Source organism: Arachis hypogaea, chromosome 12 (genome assembly GCF_003086295.3).
Source record: "Arachis hypogaea cultivar Tifrunner chromosome 12, arahy.Tifrunner.gnm2.J5K5, whole genome shotgun sequence".
In the NCBI taxonomy this organism is placed as follows: Eukaryota; Viridiplantae; Streptophyta; class Magnoliopsida; order Fabales; family Fabaceae; genus Arachis; species Arachis hypogaea.
In genome coordinates, this window is record NC_092047.1 from 93299693 (window position 1) to 93305229 (window position 5537).

Below are 5537 nucleotides of genomic sequence, written 5' to 3' on the forward strand. Positions count from 1 at the left end.
ATTTCCAATACCCAAACTCTATGTTTATTTTTTTTAGAGTAAAGTATCGTTTTTGTCCACAATGTTTGGATAAGTCTTATTTGTGTCCCTAACGTTTAAATCGTCTTATTTGTATCTTTAACGTTTATAAAAGTGATTCAATGTTATCTTACTATCAATTATACTAACAAATCAGATTATATTTTTCAATTATTCTCACTTGTATGTATTAATTCTCAATTAGGTCTCACTTGGATGTGTTCGATTTTAATATTATACCCACTATTTGTGTTTAGATTCAATTATGTCTCTAGAAAAGTAAATTATGTAAATGTTGTAGGAATTAGTTTCAACATTTGATGAGCTATTTAATTTTTCGGAGTAGATCATCAATTATATCACAGACATTTGTATTCTAACTTCAAGAAGAGATTTTTAAAACTCAAACTAAAGCGCTCATGATGTGAATTGACGGTAGGATAACATTGAATCACTTTTACAAACGTTAGGGATATAAATAGGACGATTTAAACGTTAGGAACATAAATAGGATTTACCCCAAACGTTGGGGACAAAAACGATACTTTACTTTTTTTTTTTTTTTTGGTACTCAAGATGTGTAATATAAATATAAAACCGTATATTTTTTATACATTACACATTTTAATAAATAAAATTTTTAAATAATTTAAATAAATAAAAAATCCTACTATCGTGACATGCAATAAAATTTTCATTAATCGAAACTCTATGCGATGTGTACCAATATTATTTCACTAATTTGCACGTAAAATTTAAAAATTCTGACCAAGTCTCAAACCACAATAATATTTAATTAGGTTTTAGGTTTATAGTCACGATTTTTAATTATAATTTAAAATAAATAAAAATTTTTTGTCACATTTTATTTTAAAGAATGACTTCTTTAATAAAATTATTTTAGATTTTAGATCATATTTTTTTATTGTTACATCTAAAAATCGTACTTTAAAAAGTTGTATGAACATAATTTTAAACGTTGGTTTTAAAAGATCTATAATTATGATTCTGAAGTATAATCCAAAAGAGAGTCTGTAATTAGATGTTTTGTTTATTGTTGTCAAAAGCGGGTACTTAGTCTTAGTAGTTGGTACAATAATTTTTGTGATAAATTCTTGAAATGTCTTAATTTATTTTCAGAATAAATTATATACTCAAATGTACTTTCTTTCTCATACAAAAATTACATCAGACACATTGTAAAACGCATGTCAAGAAACACATTGTATTTTCTATTATATATATATATATATATCTTCGACCTTTATTGACCTGGTCCAATAAGGGTCGGAGATCCATTTTACAGACTATCAACCCGACAGACTCTTGACCCATATGAGTCAAAAATAGTATGCGTGTCACATTACTTCTTGAAAAAGACTTGGATAACTGGCGGAAGTTTCTAGGTAGACGAGTCTAACCAAGAGAGCCCACTCGAATACAAGGTATAAAAGGAAAGGGATCTACCCCTCTCCCGAGGTACGTCATCTTTACCCTAATTAGCCGCCTCATTGTACGGACCCTTACTTTGGCATCAGAGTGTCCTTGTAGGTGGCCTCACCTGCCGACTCATCGACGATCGTGGCCGCACTCTTCCTCGTAAAGCTCACGCCCAAGTCTAGATATCTCACACCTCTGGTTGCTCTTAACCAGACGCTCGACTGACATCTAATCCCGACGAGCAACTGAACATTGGCGCCGTCTATAGGGCACTTGAGGTGAGCATGGAGCTTATTCCTTGTACGAAGGAAGTACGAGAGGAGGGTAGAGCCACCGGGCGTCCAGGGGGCCGCCTAAGGAGCAGCGTGAGTTCGGAAACCTCCCAGAAACATCGAGGATCCTCCTCTCACCAAGGCGACCCCCATGCCCGATCTCCGGAAAAGCTCTCGTTTGGCGGTACCGGTAATGACAGCTCTCGAATCATGCAGGAGCTCGGGCACAGGGTACAGAACTTGGAGAGAGAATTGGCGGCGAGAGACCGCTACCATCCCGAGCATAGCCGAGACTCTCGTCTATGTTTAGAGGCCCGTCCAAGCCTTTCACGCACCCGGTCTCCGTCAAGGAGATCGAAAGATCGTCAACAAAGCACCAAGAGGGACGACGGGCGCGATCGAATTGACACTCACTTCCTCATTGATGTGTGAACATCATTAGTATCTTTTCTATGTGATTTATATGGTATTCTGTTGATTTATTAGAGGATTTTAGTGGATTATACCCCATTGAATGCTACTTTGAGTTTTTGTGGCTGTTTGTTGATTACAGGTAACATTCAAATGAAGAATTGGTGAAACATTCATGAAGGAGCAAAGAAGGATTGATGCGTACGCATCTGTTGTGCGTACGCATGACTGAACAAGCTCAACAAAGCCAATTTCTTCTCTAGACATGTGGCGTTAAATGCTACGACTCGGCATTTAGCGCCAATAGCCTCATAAAATATGAAATACTTTCTGGACGTTGGGCGCTAAACTCCCACTCACCGGCGTTTAGCACTGGGGCCTTGGATTCACGTGTAACGTTTCTGTAAGGGTGGTGCTAAACGCCCAGTCCCCGGCGTTTAGCGCTGATAGCGTGAATCAAAGTGGGGACCACACGTGCAAGCAAGAATCAACAGAAGACTTTTTTATTTGATTTCAAATCAATTAACAATTAAAAATATTTGTTAGATTTTAATTTTAAGTTTCAAATCAATATTAATTAGGAATATAAATAGAATATAAATCTGCCCTCGCGGGGTTCTTTTGGCTCCTAATTTTCATTCCATAATTTACAGTTTTTCTCTCCTAGGATTTTCTCTACACCATGAGCCACTAAACCTCCATTGTTAAGGTTAGGAGCTCTGTTTATTTTGATGGATTAATAATTATTTATTCTTCTACTCTTGATTAATGCATTGATTTATGTTTAAGAATTGGTTTTGTTCTTCATCCTACGAATTAGTGAGTATTGAAAAATAACTCTAATCCAAATTGAATTCTTCTAAATCTTGGAAAAGCTATATCACTAGAATTACATCTTGAAACCCTTTCTCACAACTCCTGAATTATCTGGACTTAATATGGTACATGACATATAACTGCATCATCTTTGGGTTCTTAGGGTTTGTGTGGCCTATAAATCGAAATTTGAACTTAACCCTTTAATACAATTGATTGATCAAGGAATTGATGGTTGGTTGGATTAGAGGAGATTGAATTGCCTAGGGATAGGAATCCAATTACTTAGAGTTTGCCATAGCTAAATCTTTGCATGATTAAGGTAGTTAACATTGAATATTAATCCGGACATTTAAACATCTCCAAAGCCTTAACTCTATTCTCATACCGTTTTCTCAACCATTCACTATTTGCTTTTCTTACTTCATTGTCTTTTATGCTATTTGACATTCAAAACTCTCATTTCAACTTGTCTAACTAGAACAATTAATCAACCACTGCTTGCTTAGTCCATTAATCCTCGTGGGATCGACACTCACTTACCTGAGTTTATTACTTGGTACGACCTGGTGCACTTGCCGGTAAGTTATGGTTTGAAAATCCTCACCAAAATTTTGGCGTCAATGTTAGAGATTTTTGTGACTAACAATTACCAATTGATTAGTTGCTTATATTAGACTTCCTATTTGTTTTACTTTTATTTTTGTTTTTGTTTTTCCTTAATTTTTCCCCTTTAGTCTTTACTTATTTTAGTTCTTTCTCTTTTATTTTTGTGTGCTTCACCGGGATTCTTCTCACCGTGACATTAAAAATCCTAATTTTTCTTGTTTTTAGTTGTTTATGCAGGGAAACATTGACAAAGAACCTCTTCTGTACGAACTTGAGATTGAAAGAACTCTTCAGAGACAAAGGAAATAAGCTAGAGGTCAAGAAGTTCAAGAAATCTTTGGGGACGAGTCTGAAGAGGAAGCTGAATTCAGTATGGCTGATAATACTAAAAATCTTGTACTCAATAACCCCAACAATGTCCCACCAGTTAGAAGAACTCTGGGGTCATATACTAACTCCAATCCTGGGAATTGTGTAGGAAGCATCATGCCACCAGTTGTTATTCCCTTTTGCTGTGAGGAACCGAGCTAGTCAGTGACTTGAGATACAACCCAAGGAAAGTATAGCAACCTGGACGAATTTGGTTAGTAAGTTATTGACCAAATTCTTTCTGTCTCAGAGATTGACTAAGATGAGGACTGACAATCATACATTTAGACAGATTGAAGGAGAGTCTCTCTATGAAGTTTGGGAGAGATACAAGGCTATGGTGAGAAAGTGCCCTCCCGACATGTTTGCGGATTGGGTACAATTACAGATTTTCTATAATGGTATCACTCCGGCTTTGAGACTTTCTCTGGATAATTCTGTAGGAGGTTCTTTGCATATGAAGACCACTGATGAGGCCTTGGATTTGATAGAGCTGGTAGCCAATAATTAGTACTTGTATTCTTCAGAGAGAACTATGAAAAAAGGTGTCATGGAGTTGGATGCCTTATATGCTATTCTTGCTCAGAACAAAGCTATATCTCAACAGATTAATGCCATCACTCAACATTTGGGAGGTATGCAAGTTTCCTCTGTTGCTACCCAAGATCCTTCTTATGACATGAGTGGTGGAGTGTCTCAATTTGGAAGCTTTGGCTATGAGCAACCCCCAGTTGAACAGGTTAATTACATGGGTAATTCTTCAAGACCAATTAATAATGATCCCTTTTCCAATACCTACAATCCGGGATGGAGAAATCACCCAAATTTTGGCTGAAAATCAGAATCAAAGGCATTCCAATTTCAACAACAACAACAACTCCTACCAAACTAATTTCAACCATCCATACCAACCTCCTCAATCACACAATCCACATCCGGTTCCTCAGAAACCTTCAGAATTGGAAGATCTCCAAAAATATAAATAGTTTTATACAAAAAATTAGAGCTTCAATTAGAAACTTGAAAGTTCGATAGGGCCAGTTGAGCAAGCAAGTTGCTGAGAGGCCTCCTAATTCTTTTTCCAGTGATACAGTTCCAAATCCAAAAGAGGAATGCAAGGCTATCACTTTGAGGAGTGGCAAAGTGGTAAGCACAGAAGCTAAGGGTAATGAAGGAGGTACTGAAGAGGTTATGAAGGAAGCCAGGAGCTCTGATGAACACGCCCCTGAGCATGCCTCCTTCACCCAAGTTCAAGTTGAGGCCGAACCATCAAGAAAGAAGATTTCGGTACCCGAATACATGCCCAAGATTCTATATCCTCATAGGCTCCAAAAGACAACAAAGGATATGCAGTTTTTAAAGTTCTTGGAGGTTTTCAAGAAATTACAGATCAATATCCCCTTTGCTAAGACTCTGGAGCAAATGCCTCTCTATGCCAAATTTATGAAGGAGCTCCTGACCAAGAAGAGAGATTGGAAGGAAAGTGAGACCGTGGTACTTACTTAAAAATACAGTGCAATTATCCAGAAGAACCTTGCGAAAAAGATGAAATATCCGGGGAGCTTTTTGATTCCATGTACCATTGGTGATGTCACTATTCAA